Source organism: Caloenas nicobarica, chromosome 1 (genome assembly GCF_036013445.1).
Source record: "Caloenas nicobarica isolate bCalNic1 chromosome 1, bCalNic1.hap1, whole genome shotgun sequence".
Taxonomy (NCBI): Eukaryota; Metazoa; Chordata; class Aves; order Columbiformes; family Columbidae; genus Caloenas; species Caloenas nicobarica.
The window spans coordinates 131,603,688-131,629,929 of NC_088245.1; positions in this window are offsets into that span (position 1 = coordinate 131,603,688).

Sequence of the window (26,242 nt, forward strand, 5' to 3'; positions counted from 1 at the left end):
GGCTGCCCAGGGGGATTGTGGAGTCTCCTTCTCTGGAGACATTCAAAACCCGCCTGGACACCTTCCTGTGTAACCTCACCTAGGTGTTCCTGCTCTGGCAGGGGGATTGGACTAGATGATCTTTCGAGGTCCCTTCCAATCCCTAACATTCTGTAACATTCTGTGATTAACCCTCTCTCCCGCCTCTTCCCCCTTCAGCCCCTCCCTCTCCCCCCTTCCCACTAAGGACAGGCGATTGGGAGGGAAAGAAGGACAGAGAGAAGAGAGTTGGAAAAATTGAAAATGTTTTACTAATGCTACCAATAAAAATAGAGGAAATAATACAAAATATACAAAACCAATCTTGAAAGTCCCGGCAGCTGCTCCGGCAGATGTAGGGCCGGCACCCGAAGTCCTGGACTGGACTCTGCAGCCAACCGGAACTGGATTCAGTCTGTCACTAGGCCTCAGTTCGCAGGGACAACTCGCAAGGTCCTCTCCCAATGTCAGCCATAAAGAAAAGAGATGAAATCCTCGTGATCCCCCACTTTTATATGAAGTATCTTGTGAATGGGATGGAATACTTTAGTTGGTCAATTTTCAGTTTACCTCCTGCTTGCACATCTCACAGGATGCATCATTATCAATGACCTTGCATTCCATTGCTATGTCTACCAAAACACGTATCCAACTTTCAGGAAAACTGCAATTAGTAAGAAGACTTTAGCTGACAGGGAAATTCACTAAAAGAGAAACTTGTTTTTAACAAAACCAGGACATGGTGGAACTGGACAAAAGGGAAGATGGAAAATGGGTATGGAAGAGGCAGGAGAGGAGGTGCCTGTGGCTAAGGTGGATATTAAATGTGTTTTGTATTTCTATGGTGAATTCTTAATGGTTTGCCTGCTTGTTAGAATTATGCACCTCTGATCAAGACTTTGATATATGACAGCGTGTCTCTAGTGTTAACAGTGCTGCCTAGGTCTATGTATAATCCTAAACCTTTTTTTTTTTTTTTTTTTTTTTTTTTAATACCTGTGCCAAAGTTACTGGTGTAAACAAGTGAGGTTCTGCAGCTGGCTGTGTCACCCTGGATGAACTACACTACTGGCCCTCCTCGTACCTGATACCTTGTATTTCAATGCTACTCTGATCATAAACAGTGGTGTAAGGAGATACTCATGCTTGTATGAGCTGTACTATAGTTATTGCAGTTATATTTTCCCATTGTCACAACCATTTTTAAAAATAATCACAAAATCTTTTGCTTGCTATTCAGTCAGTTTCACCCAACTATGTTTGTACGTGATGATTATATCACCATCTTTCATCATATATGCTTTAGTATTAAATTGCTGCAGCTCAGGATGTTTAAATTTGTTTGAACGGAAGTGAAAAAAATACAACAGCTGACTGATAGGGGAAAAAAAACCCCTTCTTTCTCCACGCCTGACCTTTATTAATATGTGAAAAAGTTTGATTATTCTTGCTAGCTCTTGGGTCTTGAATTCATAATTTTCCTCTCTAGATTTCTTTATCAGTGTTCTTGGATTTTGTTTCCCGCTCTTCCTTTAATATTGGTTTTTTGAACATTTCTCTTTGTGTTTCTCTGGGGATGCTGAAAACACTCAAGTAGCTTAACAACCTCTGGGAACTTTTCAACATCAAGAGTTCTCCTCTTCCAAGACTCAACTGAAATCTTCCTTTCTGAGTTGCAGCTTCTTCATACAGCTGTATTTTTTCTCAGGTTGTCTGGCAGATCCTGGCTAGTAAATGTATGATCTCCTGCCTGCTGTGATGCAAATTTACTTTCATGCTTGTTTTCCTAGTGAAGATTTTCTCCAAGAGAGCTACAGCTGTTAGGGTAGAGAGACATTGCTGTATTTTGAGCAAGTTTTGTGTTAAGTGTCTTAATAGGTTTGGTTTTCCTTTGTTTAAGTCAAAGAAATGCCTCTGCAGTGGGTTTAGATGGAAAGTCTTGCCTGGAAACTGTTGCTAAGCAAAACTTGCTTTTGTTGCTGAATGATTTTGGTTGGAGCATTTATCAGTAAGAAAATATGAAGCAGAATCATAGGTGTGGAGGCAAGCAAACTGGGAATGGCAGGCTGTGAGTTGTATGGACTTGTGTGAAGAACCAGTTACGTTTATGGAGCAAGCTAATGGCAAATTTCATCATAAAACTACCTAAGTTGATCATTCATTTCCCTTTCCCCTTCCTCCTTCCTTTTTTTTTTTTTTTCTTTGGAGGGGAAAGGGGAATGGGACAATCCACTGGCTGTTTATATGACATTGTTGGATGTGGGGGTTTTTTTTGGTGGTTTTGTTTGTATTTTAGTAATCCTTCCCCACCAACTATCTTAGTCAAGCTCAGGTTTCTTTTGGTTTTCAAAGAAAATATCCTGATAATTTGACAGGAAAGTGACAGACATAGGTGTCCCTGGATTTGTGAATAAAAGGAACAACTTAAAACTATACATTAAGCATAAATAACTGTCATATAACAGGGCAGAAGAATAATTGGCACATCTGCCATAAAAGCATAATACAAAGATGCATCACCTGCAGGTGATTTTGTCAGCCAACAAGAGGAAGGCAGCGTGGAGTGAACACAGAAGCGTTTTATCTGACCACCAAGGACAGAAAATCACACGAATAGCTCAAAGTAGCAGTGAACAAGTGCACTATAGGTGACTTGCTCCAGAAGGTCAGCTTTAAGGAGCTTCTGAGGTGACTGCCTTGACAATACTCATTACTGGAACTTTCTCATCTGTAAACTTTGTTATGCAGAAATTGAATTTAATTAGCTTTCATGTCCAGTGTATGCTAGATCTGCTTGCCTAACTCCTAACTGATCCTGAAGAGAGAGGTGAGAAAATATGTAACTGCCTTGTCTCAATAGGCAGCATTTGCTTGGCTATAAAGAATTCATGTGCACACATTCTTGAACTTCCAAGGAGTCTTTCCTGAGTGTTTCTTCTCCTCCTTCTCTGTGCTAGCTTCCCAGTGGTTACAGCACATCTGGGACTGTGATAGCCCAGTTCAGGATGGGAAAGAGAGAAAATCTTCAGGAGGGATTACAAAGTCATCCTTGTCATCTTTGCTCAGAATGAGGGAAAGCAGAGTCTGTCTTCACACTCTGCCATGGTCAGGTAACTTGTAACCTACTCATCTTTTCCAGACTCATCATCTCCTTTACAGCTGTTTCTTAGATATTTGGAGATAGAGTGCCATTTATACCAAGGTTTGTGTCCAGTGGAAGTGTATGAGCCTGGAGATTCAGTGGTACTGTTCTGTTTGTCTTTCAGTTTCTGAAGGTGTTAATTTGGTAATTTGAAGACCAGTTCTCTTCAGAATTACTATTTTTTTTAGTGCCTTCTTTTGTCTGAGATGGGTCATTGTCCTTCAGATTTGTGAGCTAAGTCATTGGGACTTTGGACGTGAACGGAGATGATCACGATTTAGACCATGCAGAAGCATCAGGACTGTTGCTGATGTTTTTCCTCCTAATAGTAAGGAACAAAATTGCATAAAATGATACTCTTCTTTTGAGCAAACATGATTCCATAATATGCAATCTCTTAGTCTGTGACAGAAGGTAACTCATAATGTTTATAAATTTTTGGTCTTTTGGAGATCCTTGAGAGAGAATTTTTTTCACTCAGAATGTTAGAAATATTTAAGTAGGCCCTGTGTGACTAGAGGTTGCAGGTTCTATCTCTCTGTTTCTCTCAAAAAAAAAATCATTTGTACAGTGAGAACTTTTTTCACTGTCCTGGTGCTCTCCAAAACCTTTGAATGACAAGAAGGAGATACGTTCACATATTATAGGTAGAGGTATTTTTCTGTACACTAATATCAGTGGGAGAAGTTGCCTTTTTTCCCAATAAATTCTTAAAAACAGATGATGACTCCTTGTGTATCGTTTAGCCTTTAAACATATTTTTGAAATTGGCTTGTAAACTTTTTGATATAGCTCAGTTTATCCGTTTCCAACCTTGGGACATTCGTGTACCTCCTGCTGCAGGTTTAAGTTGTATTCCTTACATGTGATAGAAAAAGAAAGCTTGTTAAGATAGCATTTATGTGTTCTATATGCAGCCTGTACAGACTGATGTGGTCACATTTCTAGCACATGAAGGAAATACTCAAAATACTCAACTCATAGATTTGTTTTTTTAAGATGTCAATGGGAAGAGACAGAATATTGCTGGTTGTGTTTGGTTTTGTTTTGGGTTTGTTGTTGTTGTTTTCCTAGCAAAAGCAGAGCTTCAAATGGAGAGTCACCTGTGTATGTGTGTGAGTGAAAGGAACTTCCCTTGTGTCACTGTTGAAATAGGCTACAACCTCTTGATCTTTTAGGGATGCAACACAGTATTAGCCAGTTCATCCTTCTTTCTTCTGCTTCCCATTCCTCATCTTCTCCAGTGGTCTCCCAGGCACATTATATGTTTGCAGTCCTTTCTCTTCCCTAGCTTCCTGGAACGTCATATGGTGCTACTGCATTACCAAGGAAACATGCTTTTCAGTGCAGGCAACTCTGTCCTTGCTTATGAGCATGTTCCACGTGGAGGTAGAAGGGTAATGCCTCAACCTTACACATAGTAGAACACTGTGCAGCAGTAAGAGGCACAGGAGTACAGCATGTCTCGCAAAACTATCTGTGAGTGCAAGGCTCAGCAACTTTTCTCAGGAGATCAAAAAATCCTTAGCTATAGTAAGTAGCAGCCTTCCAATAGCATATTTTCCTCCTTTTCAGTCTTCCCCTCCCCCACCACAGCGAGATATATTTTATTTGACACTTACGAGGGAGAAGATACTCAGCAAAATCTCATGTTTTTTCTATTCAGAGTATTTAAATCTTGAGAGATGTTCTTTAGAATATTCTTATTAAAAAAGAATGTTATTTAAGTGCAGAGAAGTATGCAATATAACCACTTCAGCCAGAATATATATTTTAAAGCCTTTGCTTAGAAAAAAAGGGAGTGAAACCAAGAAGGCTACAGAGATGTTATAATCTGCAGTACAAAGGACTAAGAATAATTCTTACTGCAGGTGCACGACAGAATGATGTTTAGATGCCATTCAGCCTACTTATGATATTTGACATGTTATTTGAAGCAAAAAATATCCCTAGCCAAACAAATAATAGTTTCACAATGTGTGTTATAAAAAGCCTACTATTAATGTCAGACTGGACTGAGACTTTTTTTTTTCAGATACAGAAATTCTAATGCAATAGATCCCAAAGCACTTAAGAAGCTAAGGCTATAATACTAAAACACTTTTTCTCATTCAGAAGACTTTGTAATAGATAAGGCAAGGGAAAAAAGTGAGAAGACCAAAATTTTCACTAGCTGCTTTGTGCACAACTAATTTGTATCCTGTGCACTGCCAAGAGGAGAGACCTTGTAGAATAACAGTGCATAAGCGTTTAATTGAAGGTGATATAGTAATATCCAGAGTTAAGCTTGCATGGCATTTTCTTACATTCTAGCATTTCATGACTTGTGTGTCTGACTTTGTGACCATAACGATCTTTAATCTTATTGCTTTTATTTTTCCTTCCCTGCAATGGATGTGGAGTGCTCTAGAAAGCACCAACTCTATATTTTACCTAAGAATAAACAGAATATGAGTCTTGACTTAACCAGTCATGCAACCATTGGTGGTCCAGCCAAGCAGGTGACTGTGTAAGGCCTGGCTCTGGACACTCCTTGGTTCCTTTGCTCTGTGCACAACCTCTGACAGAACTAAATTACATGCCAAGGAGCACAAATCAGTATGGCAGAGCAGCAGTTTAGCTTTTTCACTTTTTCATGCGTAAGTGGTGTTACCCTTTCTTGACCTGTTTCTCTGCAAAAATGTGTGACATGACATTAAAAATGAATGAGTTGATTCAAATTGATCCTAATTTGGTGGATTTTGTTTCAACGATATATCCGCTTAAGATATTGGCCAAATAGTAGTATACCACTTACATTTTTGTTCTGGTGCTGACAGTGTAAGCATATTTCAGCAGTAGGGTGTTATTAGTGAGATCATTAATTGATATTTGCATTTAATGAACTCACCAACAGGAGTGCATTAAAGGGCAAACATGCATTAGAAATGGTGGAAAAAAATTGGATGTCTGTGAAATGACTAGTTTAGCAGAAATTGTTGCTAGCAAGGCCATGTTCTAGAGAGGCCAACAGCGTCTTTTTCAAGAATTTGAGTTGTCCTGGAAACATGTGGAGGTTTTGGTTTTGTTTTCAGTAGTTTGGATTGTATCTGCAATGACATAAATCACATGAGAAAACCAGAGTTCCAAGGTTAATGTGCAGGGCTTTATGTGTTATAATATTACAAGGTAAACTTTCAGTATGTTATCGCTTTTGATTCTTGAGGAAACCCAGGCTAAAAAAAAGTACTTTAAATCTGAGAAAATTCTTTGCATGGTGCCTGTTTCAACTGTTGCCTGTCTGGTGACAGGAACATGGCACAAATGAAGCATTTTTTGCTACAATCTGGGTTGATTGCTTGGCAATGATTTCAGAATTCAAAGTGGAGGGGGTGTTGGGGTTTTTAATTCTTTTTGGTACTTTTTTTTTTTTTAACTAGTCTGAGTACACAAATAAATGGTTAGCTTGTATGATTGAATTTGAGCCAGAAAATTTTAGCCTGAGCAGATGTCAATTCTGAATTTGATAATCAAATATGTAATTCATAATTTTCACTGTTGGTGGTTTGGAACATAAAGAGAAGGAGTAATTAAATCAAAATAAGAGTAACCAGAATGTTGTGCAACCTATTAAAGTGCCTATATGTAAAGTTTGTTTTTCTGTTACAAAATAGGATTTTCGAATATTTGTAGAAACAGACATTGTGAAAGGTTTATTATTTCCCCAGTAAATGAACAGAAGTAAACAAAAAATATTCTAAGAGAAATGGTCTGCATTCTCTTAATTCTGCATTGCTATCTGAGGCATTCTATTATTTTGTAGATCAAGGTATGTTAGGAGATTGGGAAGGTTTTTCTGACAATTTTAGGCAGAAATTTGGTAAGAGTTTGACTTCTTGTATCATGCTATTAAATGACCCACACCAATCAACTATTAATATATATTTTTATACAGAATCCAAAGCTATATTCCAAGAGAGACAGTTTGGCTTTAAGCAATATCTGCCTATTGCTGGATGGCGAGATCTGATCCATTCTCTTATTCTGTGTGGGAACTGTAGCATGGAGGGACTGGACATCAATTTGGTCCAGTGAAACAAGCTCTTCAGGCAAACTTCCTCTGCCAAACTCAATGGGATAAAACTCTGACTCTTAGCTCTCCCCAACAAAACCAACAAAAAATATATTTGCTAATGTTAATTTGGGTTTCCCACAGAACAGATAAGTAACTGCTCATAATTTTGCACCAGTAACAAGCAATTGGGCAACATTATGTGCTGTGTTACAATGCATTTTGTCGCATTTCAAAATCAGTGTATTTCTAGTAATGATTTCAGAAAGTGTGGAAAGAAGATCCAGAGAAGAGATATGTGTTACTCATAGTCTACATACCGAGCAAAGTAGGGATTAACTGGCTAATAACTGCTAAGAATTTGGGTAATTTAGAGCAGTGTGTTAATCCTTTGTGAAGGATTATATTAGTATCTTCCTTTAGGATTATATCTAAAATTACCACTTTTGATTTAGCTAAATAGTGAATCGTTGAATACAATTTCACCATGGAAGCAGAGCAAGAAGCAATAACATGAATGACCTAGTTAATGCAATGAACAGGATGACTATGAGACAGTCCCTGCCTGCTGCTGATATTATTTAAAGTAACATCCAGAGAAATAGAAGTTGTGATTTATGACTTCTTTTATGAGCATTTTACAGACCTACAATCTAAGTATGTAGTTAAGGAAAATGTTAGCAGACACAAATGCAGCATGTTCAGTTTTCTACTTCTCTAAAACCACTGCCATCTAAGCAGAACTGATTTTGAAGTCTTTGGCCAGCTTAATTTCTCATTTCCACATCCAAAGTGCATTTAGTTTAATCCATCCCCTCTAAAGAAATAACCTGTTCACTTAAGGACAAGGTTGTCATTTTACCAGTCAAATGGGAATGTGTAGATGACTTCCTGTTCTGGCCCTGGTTGCTACACCTGATCTTTACTTGGTGAAATCTCAGTGAGCTAATGAATGTTGTGGTCTCCTGCTTCCTACAGTAATAAATTTCCACTCTCACCTTTTCCCAGTCTCCATTTTGTCCACAGAGTTGGTAGGTGCCCTAATGACCATAGAAAGAGTTGAGACAATGTTATCTATCCTACTTTACCTATCAGTCTTTTTTGGATCTATTTATTCTGGTTTGAGTTTAAAAACAACACTTCATAGGTGGTTTTGACTGTTTCCAGTATAACCAAAAAGACAGAGATTAGAAGCTCTTTGTCTTAAACGCTCTGATACATAAAGCCCACAACAGTTCAATCTTGTTGCTACTGCAACTTACTAGTCACAAACAGCTGGCAAGTGAAATGCTTTGTCCAGCCTCATTAAAGATGTCTTGTGAGGGCTAGGAAGGTGTGTGTGGGGGTTCTTTCTAATGATGACTGGGTTAAGGAGAACATCTGCTGCCATTTCAAGGTAGGTAGCAAAGCTGCTAGAGCGCAGTTTCTGAAACCACAGGCAATTAAAGGCAGGTAAAAGAAAATTTTCTGTTTTGCTATGCTTCTATCCTGAGCATTTGTCATTGACACATATGCTATGCAATGAACAGAAGACAGCCTCAGCTTACCTAGACATAGAGAGCTTGTTGGAAATGGAAAACCATAACGTGTTTGGTTATAGAAGGCAAGTAAAACAGTGTAAGAGTCATGTCTACAAAACGTAATAGCTACAGTCTGGACAATTTTTTTTCTGTCCAAGCACCTGAATAATAACTGCCGAGAAAGCAGGTATCACTCATCATATATTTACTAATGCAATCACTTCACTATATTTGCTGCAGTTTGGCTTCCAGGTTTCAGTAGGGCACATTGATACTTCTTTTGATAAATGTTATTTATTGCATAAAAATTAGAAACAGAGGCTCTGACAAGTGCATTTGCAAAACACAGGTTATAGCATTTTTGGACTAGAAAAGGAAAGTGGTTAGGTAGTCAGATATACCTTGATTGAAGCAGTTGAAATTTATGAGAGGTTTATTCAAGTCCTGGTTTTTTGTGTTGTTTTGTTTGGTTTTGGTTTTTTATTTGTTTTGTTTATTTTGTTTTGGTTTGGTTTTTGCTGTTGCTCAGCATGGAGATAAAACTTCATGGTATTTGAAAGGCACTACTCCTCAGTACAAAAGTACTATTTGACGAAGCATGTAATCATCTCATTCTATTAAATGCTACAAGAAAAACTGAAATATGATTTTGAAGTGGGTGTTACATTTGGGTTTGTGCTTTTTTTTTTTTCTTTCTTTATGGGAACACTTGCATACTTTTTCTTACTGGTAGTAAGATACCATCAGAAGACAGCATGCATCAGGAATATAGGTAACTGAATTGTATGCTGACTGATATAAATATGCTCTTCTCAGAAAGGGACTTCTGCTCCACAGAAGGATGTACAGTTTTTCATCTTTGACCATACTGCTTAGGCTTGGAATTAAGTTAGAATCATAGAATCATTTCAGTCGGAAGAGACCCTCAGGATCATTGAGTCCAACCATAAACTAACCTAACTTCAGCACTAAACTGTGTCCCTAAGAAGTTCATCTAAATGCCTTTTAAACATCTCCAGGGATGGTGACTCCACCACTTCCCTGGGCAGCCTGTTCCAATGCCTGACAACCCTTTCTGTGAAGAAATGTTTCCTAATATCCAATCTAAACCTCCTCTGGTGTAACCTGAGGCCATTTCCTCTTGTCCTATTACTTGCTACTTGGGAGAAGAGACCAACACCCTTCATGCTACAACCTCCTTTCAGGGAGTTGTAGGTTGTAGTTGTAGTTCCTTGTGCGAGTGTGGTATACCAAGCCAAATAACGAGTGCAATAGGAATTAGAGCCCAGTAGGTACCTTCTCCATCATTATAGGGTGAAATCTTTGTCTGAAAAAGGCTTTGATAAATAAACCTCTTTAAAGGCTGGGTAACAGTATGGAAAAAAAAAAACAACTAAGCATCTCAAGAAGACATTTGATGTTTCTAGTTAAGAACTCTTCACAAACTAGAAAGCTTGATTTGTTTTACTTCATGTATTTTTGAATTCTGTTTTACTTCATGATTTGGTATAGTTGACTTCAACAAAAAGTATAATACTGTTATAAAATACAAGTAGAATAATTTTTTGTTATATTTATGTGTTTTGCATTTTGAGCTACTTTTTTTTTGGGGGGGTGGTGAGAGGGGAGAAGCACTGATGTATGAATTCTGATCCAGTAGAGAGAAGGAGCATGCACTTGTAAATCGAAGACTATGAATACCTACTATTAAGTAGGTATTTTTCCTCTTGAGTGACAGGCACACTTAAGCATCAGGAAAACACAGTTTTAATCTTGAGGACTTGCACCTGTACTTGGAGTATGGCACTTCTGCTCAACATTGGACAGGTCTCTAAAAATGATGCTCTAAATTCAAAGATGTCTTTACCATGAGTCAAAATTGCAGAAGCAAAACATAATACATGAATAATTCCTATTTATTCAGCTGAAATGCCCAGCACTGTGATGAAAATGTCTTTGGCAGAGAATTAATTGAAAATCCAGTCCTTGAAACTGCCTCCACCACTCCTCCCTCTTGCTAATGTGACAAAAATGGTCTAGATAAGTGTGGTCTCTTCCTGAAATGTTGCTTTAAAATAGCTAGAGAACCATCTGGGCTGCTGGAGTCACCCCTCTGATGGGAAGACCTGGGCTGACCTGTTTTCCTGGAAACTGGAGGAGGACTAAGAAGAGAGCACCATGGGTTAAGAGCTTCCCTGCTTAAATGAGGTTTAGTAACCCATGGGGCAGAATCTCTCAATAGGGCAAGGGTAATCTGCTCTTCAAAAGAGCAGGTAAACACTAAGTCTTACATTCTTCATCTAAGAGAACAATAGACTTTATTTTTAAAATCTGTAGTTCCAAAATGCTGGAGTGGAGAAGGTCATTGTATCCATTACCTTTTTTTTTTTTTTTTGTTAATTACATCCCACACAAAAGAAGATTGCAAGCCAATACCTGTTGCTGAAGTTGATCATAATTTCAGTTGCTGGTGTTAAATTAAGATAAATTCTAAGGTTGTATAGTATATTTTTCTTTATTTAAAAATAATGACAAGCTATTTTGCATGCTTATTTTCTGGTATCAACTGTTACAAACTTCTCTGCAGGATTACTTCTGCTTATAGAGGATGTCCTGCTAGGGCATGACCTGGCAAAAGAAGACACTATAGTGCTAAACAAACTTAGCAGTCAGCATACCCAGAGGCTGGCAATTTGAAAGCTGCAAGCATGCTCACTATTATAATGTCCTCTATCTTGATACACTCCTTTTTTAAAAGGTAAAGGAGAAATTTTTTTTTTCTTTTTCAGAGATGATGAATTTTGGAAAATAAAGAATATACATCAGATATACGTGGCCACTGAAGAAAAACAAAAAACCTAGAAGAATTATTCACCTAATGTTTTCTATGCATCTGCTCCAAATATACATGTATATATAGTTTAACAACATTAATTCAAAAGGAAATTATTGCAGTATTGAAGTTGGATATTTAGGAAAGTTAATATATGTAACAGCGAAGCTAGTAAATCTGTTTAATGCTTCGCTTTGTTTCCCCATTACTGCCCATGTTCTGAGGTACAAGAGAGGGCATTTTATCTGCAGAAAACAGAACATGTAGATGGACTTGTAGACCTGTAGGCTTGTAGAAAGGGAAATTTGCCATACTGAAGTTAATAGAGCTCCCTTGAAAGGAGCTTAAGAACAAGTGAAGCGCTAGAACAACACTTTCATGAAAATAATGAACAAAGAAGTCAAGGTAAATAATATTAATGTAACACTGATCCTCTGAGCATGATGTAATCGATTTTTCAAAGATGGCCTGCCATGTTAGAAAGTTAGTTGTTCCACCATGTTTCCATGGAGGAAGGGCATGGACAGAGTACAAGTGACAAAAAAACCCCTTTCTGTTGACTTCCAGGGGTGTGAAACTATAACAATTTTGAAACACAACGCGAAGTGCAGGCTGCATTCATCTATTCCATGTGCTACCGCCTTGCTCTGGTGATAAACAGAGTCCTAGAAAAAGGAAAACAGCAGCAGCTAAGTTCCTAAGAGGCACATGGAGAAGCTCTTTGACGGCCTCCTCTTCTTACGGGGAATGACTGCTGGGCTTGTAGCTTAATCTTCTCATATAGACCTAGAGGATTTGCAGCATTTAAAAGTCCAGTCTTATGCTGCCCCATTAAAATTCTTCTTCCATGAGCACAGTGGTTTTTGAAACTACTGTTTCAATCTTTCTGATCTTTTTGAATATATAACCTGATATTTATGTCTCATATGATTTAATTATATAGCTCAGGATATAGCTCACCCTCTGTTTTCAGCATCTTCTACTTTATAAGTAACTGGAAAAAAAAAAAAATCATTTTGACAGTTGAGGTACCCATAGCTTTTTCTGGAACAGATTTAAGTTTCCAGACTGTAAAGATCAGATGCTCCTGTTGACTTGTGCTTTGAGTTCTGTGTGTTGAGGGAGAGGAGGAGGAGGGATACTTAGACATTACCCTAAGAACGCTTTCAGAATTCATTTTGTGTCAGTTTTCCCTGATCCTTCAGGTTTCAGTACCACTGAGGGGTCCCATTCATAGTTATCTTGGGTTTTTTCCCTGTGTTTTCCATATCTTGCTTGCTTATTATCAGTAATTAAATATAAATGGTGAAAATAAGCTAGGAATAAGCAAATGTCATACCAGAAAACAATGAAGAAATTAGACCTTTTTTCTTTTGTGAAAACAGTAACAGCTTGCCTTCAAATGGCTCTTCATCTGGGTGTTGTAAAGCTCATCGAATACAAATGTCTCCTTCAGAGGTGGAGCAACTGAAGGACAGACAAACAGCCAAATTCCCTTCCACGGAGTACACAAAAAGTTCTACAAACGACCTCTGTGGTCACGAATTTATGTTTTCCCCAACTAAAGGCACTAGATAGTGTTTAGGAACCTGGACATTTTGAAGGGGTATGGAACATGCAAGCATAGATAGTAAGTCTTCTGCTTTTTCCCTTGGATATACTCCCTCCATGTTCTAGAAAGATCTCTGAAATGACCGGCAAAATTATTTTGTTCTTCTGGATCTCTGCTGAGATTATCAGTCAGGAAGCCAGCAACAATTGTGATGGGTTTTTGTTTGTGATCTGGATACCTGCCCATTAGGAAATAATTTGGAACAACTTGGTCTTTAAGGGATTAAGTTGAGGAAGAAAAACAATCTATCAGATTCAATCAATGCTTAATTCATAGTTTTGTATTGTACAAGAATTAATTTCCTGAGGTCCAGATTCTGAAATCACTGATAATAACATCTGTGGATATCAATAGGAGTTTTGCAAGAGAAAATGCTGTGTTTCTGCACAAATAGGGAAACATGAGTACAGCAGTGCAGGGTAATGCAAAATTTGAGATACGATTACTTCGAGAAGGTTCACCTTACTGTTTTCCTGGAGGGAAAAGAGTTTGTCCAAGACTTGACAGACCTGAAGTCCAGGGATCTACAAGACTTTCTTAAAGGCCAATGCTATGTCTTGTATTTTATGCTTGATTTTGTTTTCTAGTGTGTTGCTATTTTTTGCTTGCTTGTTTTTTAATCTAGAGACTAGCTTCTGTCTTGGAAAACAGCATTTTTTTGCAGTTTTGCCACAATGTTTGCTTTTATCTAATAAAATATTAAGCAGAAGTTAGAATATTCTGTTATTTTTATTTGTCCCTGGTTTTACTTTTCTTCTGTGTATGAGAATATGCCTTTGGAGCAGGGGTTGATTTAGCAGGCATTTCACAGATCACCTTCTGTTCTTTTCTGAGCCACTAACAGTCCATGAACTGAAAACCAATTTATTACGCTGGGCTGGAGCCCTCTGCCTGTTTTACCATGCAGAGCAGCAGGACAAAATTTTGGCAATGTTCAAAACTGGAGAGAAATAGAGGGAGAGAGTTGGCTGACCATATGTGTTAGTGGGACATGAGCCCTGATTTCTTGGCTAGTGCGTAACGACCAGTTCATTCCCCGCAGAACTAGATTTGCTGCGTAGACTGAGGTGTTTACTGGAAGATACACTCACTGTTCTGTATGTCCTCATGGACATTTCCCTATGTCATAGGCAGCCTTCGATCCATAAGTAGTAAGCATTGGTTTATAATTAAGTTCCTGGTTCACAAACCTTGTTACTTGTTCATTGGAGTATACATTTTCCTTCTCTCTGTTTCTTTAAAGCATTCTGGTTAACGGTGCAACTCACTGGAATTGTAATTATTTTCTTCTTCATTAGCAGGCCACTTTGCTAAATCATCAAGATTTAGAAAATGTTCTTAGTGTTTCAGATACTCAGAGTATCTGGTATTGCTACTAAAATTTGCACCCTTATGGTACTATTTTTCAAACTATAAGCACATAAATGAATTTCCAGGAGAGTAATTTCTGTTGAAGATCTATTTTCATTGCTCAAAAAGGATGATGATTTCTCACTGTGGAGTTGGGAGATCAGGCAGGAAGGAAATCAGAGTGTTAATGAAAGCAAAACCAAAACAGTTCCCTTAGGGAAAGGGTCGAAAGAAATAGCCAGAGTTCAGGAGATTCCAAGTCAAGGGAAATCATCAACAGGAGAAATCTGAGGATCAGTATGGTAATAGTAAGATAGATGGTCTTCCTTGTTAAAACCCTGGGAAGCTGTGGGTTTTCTTGCATCTGTGCACTAGTGATGGCTCTTTTCTGTGCCTAGCAGTGTGTAATGCTTCTCTGCTTCATAACTGGAAATCACCATCCGTCTTAGAGGTAGTAGCCCTCTAGTGGAAAGAAAAACAATCAGCCTAGCCGGGGAAAAAAACAGCTCTTTTGGCTAGTCATGATCTTCAAAATCGTAAAGATAGCCAGTTGAGCTGGATGAATAGAGTAGAAGCTTAGAAAGCTGTCATGTGCACTCATATACTCTGTCTTCTCTTCTGACTATATAGAGTCAACCTTTGCTGCTCCTATGTTTTACACCCTGGAAGTGAATCAGGAAGTTATGAGTTATTTTAAATCTATGTGTAACTTCTTTCAGTGTCACCATCTAGTTGAGATGGAATCAACTAAAATACATTCAGACTACAGATCCTGGCATACTGAACCTTAGACTGATTAGGTCACTAAGAATAGCTGCTAGAAATATAGTGGTTTCTCTTTTTTGATGTCTTTCTAGTTGGACAAATAATTAAATCAATAACTGAATATTACATAAAATATCAGTAGCAGGAAAACAGATTGTATTAATATGAGGTGGTCATGCATAAGAAAAACACGGAATAATGAAGGTAAATGAAAAAACAATTGAGGTGATGAGAGGCTGTCTTTTTGATCAGAGGTTGTCTTTTTTTTTTTTTTTTTCTTTTTTTCCAGAACATACATGCTGTTTTTAATTCCTCATACGAGGAAAAGTAGCAAGTATCTATAACTTAAACATACGTTGATGGGTTTTAGACATATTAACAATCAATATCACACACAAATTGATTTGATCTGGTGGCCTAAAAAATAATTTAAATGAAAGAGCGTATGTAAGAATTGACAGAAGAATAGTTCAATGTGAAGTTCAATGTGAAGTTCAATGCATATTTGCCCATTTTCTGGAGGAAACTCATTCATTATTAAGGGTATTACTTCCCACTACCCTCATCCTGTCAACTCTCTGTTCAGATACTTATTGCAAACCTGATTCTCTGCTTATAATTGTCTTTGGAAAGATTCCCTATCTTCCAACACTCAATTTTTATATCTCTGGCTTACAAGTCTGGGTCTCATCGAGTCAGACCCTGAGTAGCTTTGCCTGCTTCTGAAAAACTCAGCTGAAAATTGAAATCTTCCTTGTATCGTTAGGATTCAGTGTTGGTCTTCTTTTCTCCATCTAGGCCTAGAATAAAGAGCATCCTTAAAGGTTCTGATTATTATTACACAGAGAAGGGATTCAGTTGCTGAACTCCCTCCCCCCAGCCATCTCTCTTGAAAATCTGCAGAGGAGGAGAATGGCCAGGAGTCAGCATCACCAAACCATCCTGCATCAGGGTTGGCCTTTGCCTGTCAGAGCAGCGCCTTTGGACACTCTTCCTGTTGAGTTGCTAGAAGTCTCCAGTTGAAAGGTGGTTCTTCTCAGTTTTATCTTCCTGATCTCATCCCTGTTCCAGCTTCCTCTTTCAGCTGACATTCTGGGAAAGCCAAAGAGGCTGTTTCCTGAATAGCACAGTAGATGCAGGGAGAGCTGTACTGTACTCCCCATTTCTCCACAACATAGATGAAACTAAAGCTTTACTTGTGTGTTTGGTGGTTTTTTGTTGTGCTGGGGTTTTTTTCTTTTTTTTTTTTTTCTTTTTTTTAGCTCTCATTACAAACTAGGGTTGACCATGAGAAAACAGTTAATTTTAGTAACTGGTAACTGCTGGTTTTCTTTTTTTTTCTTTTGTTCCTTCCTTCCTCCCTCGACCCCCAGTCCATCTCTGGTTACAGCATCATTTTAGAAGGAGAATTTTTTCTGCTTCTTCTGAAAATTGCCTCTACTTGTTTAATTCATAAAATTATAACCTTATTCCAAAGCCATTTGAGGCTTATGAGTTTTGTGCATAAGAGCTTCACTCAAGAATAAGTTATTGCAGTTAAAAAAGTCACATCAGAAGAGTCCAGCTGTAGGAGTTAATGAATGTTGCAATACCTGTGAAATATTATCTCAGACAAGTGACATTTGCTATGGCTTATTATTTGTGTTACAGATGTGACAAATATCTCACAAATTAACCTGGATTTTTATTGATGCAGGCATTATTTATGAAGGTAGTAAAGTTACTGTCTTGTGAAGTCTCTAAATCTAATGGGCAAGAAAGAAATGAAACATTAATTTTTCTGAAGTAAGCAAAATTAAAGGACTATCTGTAGGTTGTATAAGAAGCTATGGACTGAATTGCAATCTGTCAGGCTACTGCAGGTTTGAATAGTCTAAGGTGCTTTAACATCTGATATTCTGGCAGAAAAGAATGGCAAAATGTTCTTCAAAGGCTGGCTAGGTAGCTGGGTTTCCTAAAGAAATGAGAATTTGCACTTCAGCTGTTTTAGTAGTAGTTGAGCCTGTTGGCCGATTTCAGTCCAGTTTGACAGCAACCTGGCAGCTTTAGATAGCATAAGATTTCATGATAATATTCATTCAGTTGAGTAAAATGAAGCTGCAGAATGAGCTCATTTGTTGTTATGATGTTGGAGAATCAAGGGAGGAAAAATAAATAATACTACTATTGCAGGAATATCTTCACACGTGAGCAGGTAATCCATGGGAAGACAGACTTCATTTGTCATGTACAGGAAACGACTTGTTTTTCTGGAAAGTCTGTAGTAGTTTGGTTCTGCTTGAACAAGACTTCTTACTTTATTAAACTTGTATTTGAAAAAACTCGAGAGTGCATTACTTGATTGTGGTGAATGAGGGAAACTCAGGTCAGACAGAAGTTGAACCCCATGCTCTGCTCCCTCGTATTTTCTTCATTAGGCTGTGTTGAGGTTACTACAATGGAGCAGATCCTTCCCGAGGACACCCTGGAAGAGTGAAGGGAGAATAGAGAGGAGGTCCTTGCTCAGCCCCAAGCAAGGAGTTTCAGTATTCAGTGTGTCATTCAGTGTAACTTGTACCTCAAGGATCCCGTTTTAAAGAAACATCTAGGGTAACGTGTTTTCTAAACTCCAATAGGCAGCACTTAATGTTAGGAAAAACGACTTTGAGAAGTATTGGTGACAAAATCTGAGTGACTGTTACATTTTAACTTATGTATTCAAAGTTTTCTTTTTAAGGAGGGGAAAATTAGGGATGTCAGAGAACTCAGAATTGTATTTCCAGGATCTCCAAAATTGGAAGCAGCCAACCACCACTGTAGGTTTCATGGTTTAATGGTATCCCCTTAAAATAACTTTGTGATTCTCCCCAAATGATTAGTCTCCTTCGTTATTTGATATGAAATATCTTTTTTTTTGTCCTGACACTGCATTTCTAACACATAGCAGTGGGGATTTAGACTTCTGGGTTCCAGCCACTCTGATAAGAATCAAGCGGTAAAATTGCTGTGCATTGCTTTGAAACTATGCTTTCTGTATTCTATTATACCACTGTCAGATCTATGCTCAGATACTCTGTTGCTATATCCACTTCTCCTCCACAGGCCGCCAAACACAGATGTATCAAGAGTGAAAAACCAGATCTGTCAATGGTACAGAGACTTCCATTTATTTGTCAAGTCTTTCTTCATTTTTTACTATGATTGACCAAAACAGCCCTTTTTTTTTTTTTCGCCCACATGAAAGATAACAGGACATCTGCAATTTAACCTGGTAAACAACTGTGTGTCTGGTGGAAACAATTACAAGAAGGTTTGTGTGATCAGTGTGGTTCAAAACTGTTGTGAAAGAGTGACAATTCCTTCAAAGAGAGGGTTAGAAAGGAAATTCTTAAACTATTTCCCCTCAAATTATCACACACTAACCTTTGCCCCTTTTCAGTGCAGGAGGTTTACAGGGGCAGAAATGGAGGTGTGGAGAGCTTTGTCTGGTAACAAAATCAAGGTCAGTATCCAGCTGTCTTGAGCACTAGTACTGACCCTTAAATCAAGGCATTTGTTCAGCATGAATTTAGTGATGTGGCACTGCAACTGTTGAAGTTTGAGTTGAACACACACATACATTTTCTTATGTGACACCAGATTGGGTTGGTTTTTTCCAACAAGTTGCTTGTGCAGTCTATGAGTTTGGAAGCACTGCTATAGTGATATAGGAATCACTATAGTGGTACAGTGACCCCTTTTTGGTGATAGTTAAGTTTTATTCAGTATTTAAAGTTCTGTCTCTGCCACGGGTCTGCAGAATAAACAATCAGTGCTGACCAGTGGTTTTTCATGTTCATAACAACTGTTCTGCTGCTTTTAGAAAGTGAAGAATTGTACTTCATGCAAAATACCACTCTCTACTTGCCCTTGACTCTTCAATATAAGAAGTCTTCTGAATGATTCACTGATACTTCCATGACTTGGCTAGTTCTAAAGCATTTGTTTCCTTAAGTGCTCTCCTTGCAAAATGAGTATTCACAGCAGCGGCACATGAAATGACAGTGTGTGTAGAAATCTGATGGGCAGCCAGACCCTATCTACCAGGTTTTTGGAAAGTCTCACTGGTTATGTCTAAAAGTCTTGCTAAAGTTCTTCTCTAAGGGAGAAGCTAAAAATGTACAACTCCTTAGCACACTCCCCCATACCTTTCTAGGCAGAAAATATGGAAGAAACTGTCGTGTAATAGCTTCCATTCACCAACTGGATCTAAAAGAGAAGTTAGAGCTAGCAAAAATTTGGCTAAGTTAGCTGAACTGGAGATGGACTTACATACATGCACTGCTTAGGAGGAAGGTGCAAGCTACATGTGCAGATTGTTCTCAGGAATTTCTACCTTGGAGTGATGATCCTAGCACAAGGGACAAGATTTTCCATAACAATAACTGAATGTCTCTGACTGTATTAGAGCTGGAACTGATTTGGATCAAGTGTTTACAAAGCACTTATCTCATCTTTAAATGATGTTGCTAGGAGCTACTGTGAGTAGAATAAATACTGTATTGAAAACTGGATGGACAAAGAGTTGCAACTGTGGTGTGATTAACTGAGATGGATTAAACTATTCCCACAGGTTTATCAGCTTATGCTCAATGACATAGAAACAAATGTAATTAGCTAAATATCATGAATGAAGATACTTTTTTTCTCAGTGAGCAATATGCTCTTCTGAGAGCAATTATGATTTAGTTCTGCAAGACACCAAATAAATACAACTTTGAGACCACTGATGATGTTTAAGACTTTGGAGGATTGAACCCTTTGTATTCAGAACATCCTCAAAGGCTTAGCATTTAGCCCATGAGAAAAATCAGTTCGTTCTCTTGTTCTTTCACTGCTTTTACCAACGATCTGTACATGAGACACTGCTATCAAAGGATTAAATTAAATACTTAAATGCTAATTGTCTCAGTTTACTGAGGTAGCCAACTTGATTTATTGTTCTTGGCTTATACAGATAACAATTCTCATCAGACTTATTCTCACAACAGGTGGTCACATAATTAAACTGGATTTTTATTGCAATTAGGTACTCCATATAAAACATCAGGCTTTTCCTGTTTGCCAGGAATCATTCATATTTTACACCGATGTATGACAGCAGTAAAGCTATTTGTGGAGGGAAACAGCTTAAGAGTGGTGGAGAGAAGTTATGTTCCTTGTAGCATCTGACCTCTGCACATGGGCAGTGCTGGTTCTTTGACAGTCTGTCACACTGAATTCTGAACATTGGTTCCCTTGACATCTCACCCTCGTTTTCCCTCTGCTGGGATGGCTCCTCTGTTGCACAGATAAAATTATGTTCCCCTGCATTATTTCTTCTTCAAAAGTTATGGCAATGAATGACTATTTGGACTTACAGTACACTTGAGGGAAGTTGGTAAAGAAAGGATCATTACCTGTTGTACTACTCACTGTGTATTTGTACAAATAACCTCTTAGTGCACTATGAAGATTTCACAGAAAACTCAGGTAATCTGGGGAAAGGAGAGAAATCACCACCTGCAAGAAATGCCTCTGTCTGAATGAAATTATGGAAAAAAGGCCTGGGGCATGTTAGGCATGTCGTAGCCTGAGACGGTTGATCAACTGTACGCTGGTATACCTTGAGTAGCTTCCTGAAATGCTGCATTCATGTCATAAAAAATAATGCTAGGTTCGTGCTTTCTTGCTTTAAAAATATAGGAGGCGTTTTCCTATGCCTTTCTTTTTAACACTGCACCTTTTAAAACATTATCTGAAGATGCTTGTTTTTCTGAGGAGATAGAGAAACACTTCATAGACATGCGGCTGGGTTGTTTCTGAACTGATGATGTTAATGGTGCAGAGAAGTGTTAATGGCTCTTCAGAGCTCCAGAGGAGGGAAGGTTTCACCAAGCTTATGTGTATATAGGGCTATTATGCCTGACCTGGTTGTCCTGGATCTGTTTTATGGCTAAAGGAGGGGAAAGGCACTTCTTGTTGCAATTTATCTCATCTGGGAAAAAGAAAAAAGAAAAAAAAAAGTCGTCTAATTGAGCCCTGAAGTACTCATTCCTCACTGTTGATTATGAAGAGAGTGTAAGGTGACGGGCTCAACTGCTGACATCTTCGCTGTAAATTTTTAAAGCTAAGTGAAATAAATCAGCCTTGGAAATAAATAAAAAATGAATCCCACTTTGGCCACAAATATCATTTTATTCCTATTCTTGACTCTTTGAACTTTAACAATTACGCTGTTTTACATACCTGCCTCCACCCTAAAGTAACCACTCGACACTAGCCAGATGATTAAAACCAAGCAAGCCTCAATAACAATGAGTCTGGCTTTGTATCTTTCTTATAGTCTGTTAGTTTTTTGTATTGTAGGTTTTTTTGTCAAGGTTGGTTGGTTTATTTATTTTAACAAAGGAGTTCTCTTGAGTCCTGAAAACATTTTAGAATTAAATGGATTTCAAGGTGAGGGTTTTGCCTCTGTGGTTGGTGGGTGTTAGTGTCGCCCTTGTCTGTCCTGAAGTCTGAGGGCCAGGAAGCATCAAATGGTTCTGGTCACAACCGAAACAGTGTCCGCTGATGTTCGAACCTGTGTCAGGCATTGGAGACTCTGAGACCTGTAAGAACCAGTCACAGCTCTGTGGGTTGTCAGGACTGAGCTTGTGCTGCACCTTCTCCCCTGCTGAGCTCTGTGCCTAGCTGCTTTATTTTGTGATTAAACCTGAAAAAATGTATATTTCACTGAGAGAGAACTTTTGATGTGCAAACAGATGTGTACACATGTGCACATGCACACACACAAAATGTGACTGCAGAAGCCTTGTTTCACTGAGAAACCAAGCTAGTTGTTTCCTAGCTTTTTGGGTTTTGTTTGGATTTGTGTGTGTGTGTGTTTGTTGGGGTGCTTTTTGTGGGATGTGGGTTTTTGGTTGGTTGGGGGTTTTTTGAGGGTTTTTTTTTTGGGGGGGGGGGGTTGGCGGGGTGGGGAGGGAGAGAGGGGAGGAAAACTGCGAGGAGGAAAAAAGCAGAAGTGGGAGCGCAGTAAATATAATCATGAGGGGGAAGATGCAATGCCATAGTACTGTGCCTGTTTTCTGAACGTGAAGAAACGGCATGTGTCCCTGGAGCATTTTGCAGTGTTTTGCTGGCTGCTTGGGGTTGCCACCTGCCGGTAAAAATACTGCATAGCTTGTTTTTTCATCTTCCTGGGACGAGACAAAAGTACAAATGAGCTGCAAAAGTATAGGAGCACTTTTTCTTTTTAGTGATATTTTTTTTTTCTTGAAAACTTGTTTTGAGTGTGGCTATAGTTACTGTATTTCTCAAGTATAATTTACGGGGTTTTAGTACTCTTCAGCTTTTGCAGATTATGCAAATCTCCAAATATTCAGAGTAATGTTCAAATTATTGTGTAAATTGCCAAGGCCCGGTTCTCTTTCATTACATTTTTTTAACCACTGTAACAATCGATCTTGCAAAGGGGCCTAAAGGACCTGAATTTTGCAATCCTGTTAAAACACAAGGGTTTTAAATTGCCTACAACAGCTTTGAAGAACTCATCCTGAAATGCATTTCAACAGCTGCCCAGAATAAAAAAACACAACAAAAATTTTTGTGCCCAAAGTTGAATTTGGCATACAAAGATACCATATATTGCACAGCCTTTATTTTGCCCAATGAAGATACCTTTCTTCTTCATTTTCAATTTTTCAACATAACATTCTACAGAGTGTTACTGAGATGACAGTAGGCAGTAGGTACCTGGATTTCTTCCTGAAATTAAGCGTGACCACCAGTGTTTCTGTCCCAAGCTCAAGCACACAACCTGTGGTGACTTGCGAATTGTCATATTAATAATACTACTGCTCTAACTGCACAGGCACATGTTTCTGCTCTGTTGGCTCCCTTTACATACATGACCTCTGCTAGCTTGAAGATCTTGTGCACCATATGGCATTAAAAGCTTGCTGCTCAGTTGTTCCAATTCAGAGATGTGTAGCAAATGTACCTAGGGGACAAGGAGATGTTCTTTGCTCAGAAAGGTGCGTGAACCCCGTGGGAAATGCTGCTTTTGTGGGTGCTACAGCTCTGTGCTTGTTGAAGCAGGTCAGTTTTGAAAGACAAGTGACTGGGAGCCCCGCAGAATGGGGCGGCGGTGGCAATGGAGTTTGATAGACCTTTGCTAGCCTCACAGTGAGAGAATTGTGCATGGGGGGTGGGGGGGGTGGCTTGAGGATCCTATTGCTTTTTAAGTGATTACTCCTAAGTCCTGGCTTAGTGTTGCCAGCCTGTTTCAGGAACTAATCTCCTTGTTTTCTGCATAACATGTACTTTTGCACGGTACAATAATTATCAGCTATCTCCTGACAATTAATAATTTAAAACCCTGTAAAGCGTGTGTCATTTGCTGCTTGAGCAGAGATTTGATGGCTTGTGAAGTGGGAGCTGGGTATGGGTGAGGTCTGAGACCTCCTGTGGAAAATGCAGGGAAAGGGAGACAATTCAAACAACTTGTGTAAGGGCGTGCAGTTCAGATGCTAGAAGGGGACTTGTAATAGCTGAGTGGTTTCATTAAAGAGTATGAAGTCTGAGCTGCCTGATCCTGTTCCATGCTATTGTACTTGCATGCCATTTGCCCCTAACAGGCACAAAATTAATTTTCAGATGGATCTATGTGTACGGGCTCATGAGGGTGGTTCTGCAAGGGAACTTGCTTTTCTTCCTCTCTGTGTGGCTATAGGGAGAAGAAGGACATGGGATTCCATCTGCTGTGTGTAGTTGTGGTTTTTTGATGTTGTTGTTGTTTAGTTGTGGGTCTTTTTGTTTGATTGGTTTGGTTTTGTTTTTCCTTCGATTCCTTCTACTTTTTCTTCTTATTATTTTTATTTTTTTTTCTGGCCCTCCATCCAGTTCATGAAAGGGTTGTTTTCCACTTCTCTCCCCTCCTCCCCTGTTGAGGTGTGTGGGGACTGGAGGCAGGGCAGCTGACTCCTTGGCCTTCAGCTTTGTTTCTTTCAAGGCATTATCATAAATATCTATTCCCTTCCCTGATGAAAAATCGGTTGAGTTATGGCCAGGGCTGCCTGTTGTTAGGCTGCCCAGCTCTTTGTCTGATAGCATGTTGCTTGCAGTTATTTATAGCTGTCAGGCTTTGACAATTCAGGATGAAATTTTTCATGCTTAGTGGGAGTCTCAGATGAATTTTTATGGAGAGTTTCACCAGTTCCACATTCTATAAGAGAAGAGCAAGGGAAAATACTTTGATTATGGTAAAAAAAAAAAATCTCTCTTGAATTGCTTCTATTTTGTCCCCATGATTAAAATTTAGAATTTGGATTGTGTTTTAACATACCTTTGAAAATTGGCTTGTGCTTCGTTAATGAAATAGTAGTAAAGACTACATACATTAACATTACTAAAGCCTTATTCAGGATATGTTAATTTTTAAGAAGTTAGATGAAGGTATCCTTAATTTTGAGATATCTGTATTTTGAGTATTTGACTTTGCAGATACAGTGTGTGCCTAGGCTAAAGGGGATAATCGTTTTGATTTGCTTGTATTATAACTAGTAGGTCCATGGTAAACAATAGAAGTTGACCTATTAATATGTTAGAAAAGTTACTCTGAAGATAGGGCTTACAATTTTTTCTTAACTGTTTTTTCTCTTTTACAATGCAACCAATACCACAAAGATTACCATTCTGCCCAGAAGAAAATGCATGTGTATGTGCGAAACTGCACAGAACTGGGCACAGTTGCAGGAGAACTGAAGGTCAGAGGCTATATGTTAAATATGACTACATTGTCCTATAGTAGCATCTATCACAGTGGCTGATGCTTTAACAGAGACCATAGACTCCTTACTCTCCTCGCTGCTTTGCAACTAAGCAACATGTACAACTACAGAAGGTTTCAGGTCTGGCATATGGTATTGGCTTTGGATAGACGCTGAATATGCTATTTGATCAAGGAGGAGGTGAGTTGAAAAAAAGGGGTAAGGAGGACCTTGTTTCTCACCAGAGAAGAATGCTGTGCACCCACACCTCTGTTTTAAGGGTCCAGGGGGAGGTAAATCTCTCTCTCCTTCACCGAATGCGGATGAGATACTTTTGAACGCAGTCCAAACAGCTACCACTGAAAACCTAAAGCTTTCAAAGATTATACCTTGGTGTCTCCCTAAGAACTCTTACTCACCAGTGAAATACAGACATTCTCAGACTTCAGTCCCAGGCCTCTAAGCTCCAGAATATAAATGGCCTAATTTTAAAGGCTACAGTGCAATGAATGAGACTGCTGAGACCAGAAAGGTAATGCTCTCAGTAGCTCACTCGTGGCTCTGGGGCTGCCCTTGGAGCATGTTGGAACAGCTACCAATTTCTCAGCTTTCAGAACAAATCAACTGATCCAGGCATGCATATTATGTATGCTCCCAGCTTGATAGATAGGAGAAAAGGTATATACGTTTTATCTTTCTTAAACGACAACTCACTTGAATTTCACCCCAAGATCAAAAAAAGGAACAGAGACAGTAGCTTATAGATTTAGGATGGCAAAGCCCACCGTGGTGAGCAGCACCACACAAGAGCAGTGATGGCATGGTCTTACTCACAGGTGATATGTGACTTAATGCATCTCTGCTGTCAGTGGTAAAGTCCAAATCAGGAGCTGCTCCTGGTGAAGCAAATAAATTGAGCTACAACAACAAACCTCCTCACTTGTGCCAGTAGTTTATAGCTCTACTTTCTAAGAAGTGGATCCACATACTGTGATGGAGAGATATTTGGATAGAGTAGCTTAAGTATGTGTGAGGTTGGAAAAGAAAATTTGTGAGACACTTGTTAAAGCAAGAAGTCAAGAGTTGTGAATCCTGACCTAATTTCTGTAGAGAAGCTTCCAACAGCTCTTGGGTATCAGTTCCTCAAACTGTGGGGTCCATAGGTCCTGGCAGAGCACAAAGAA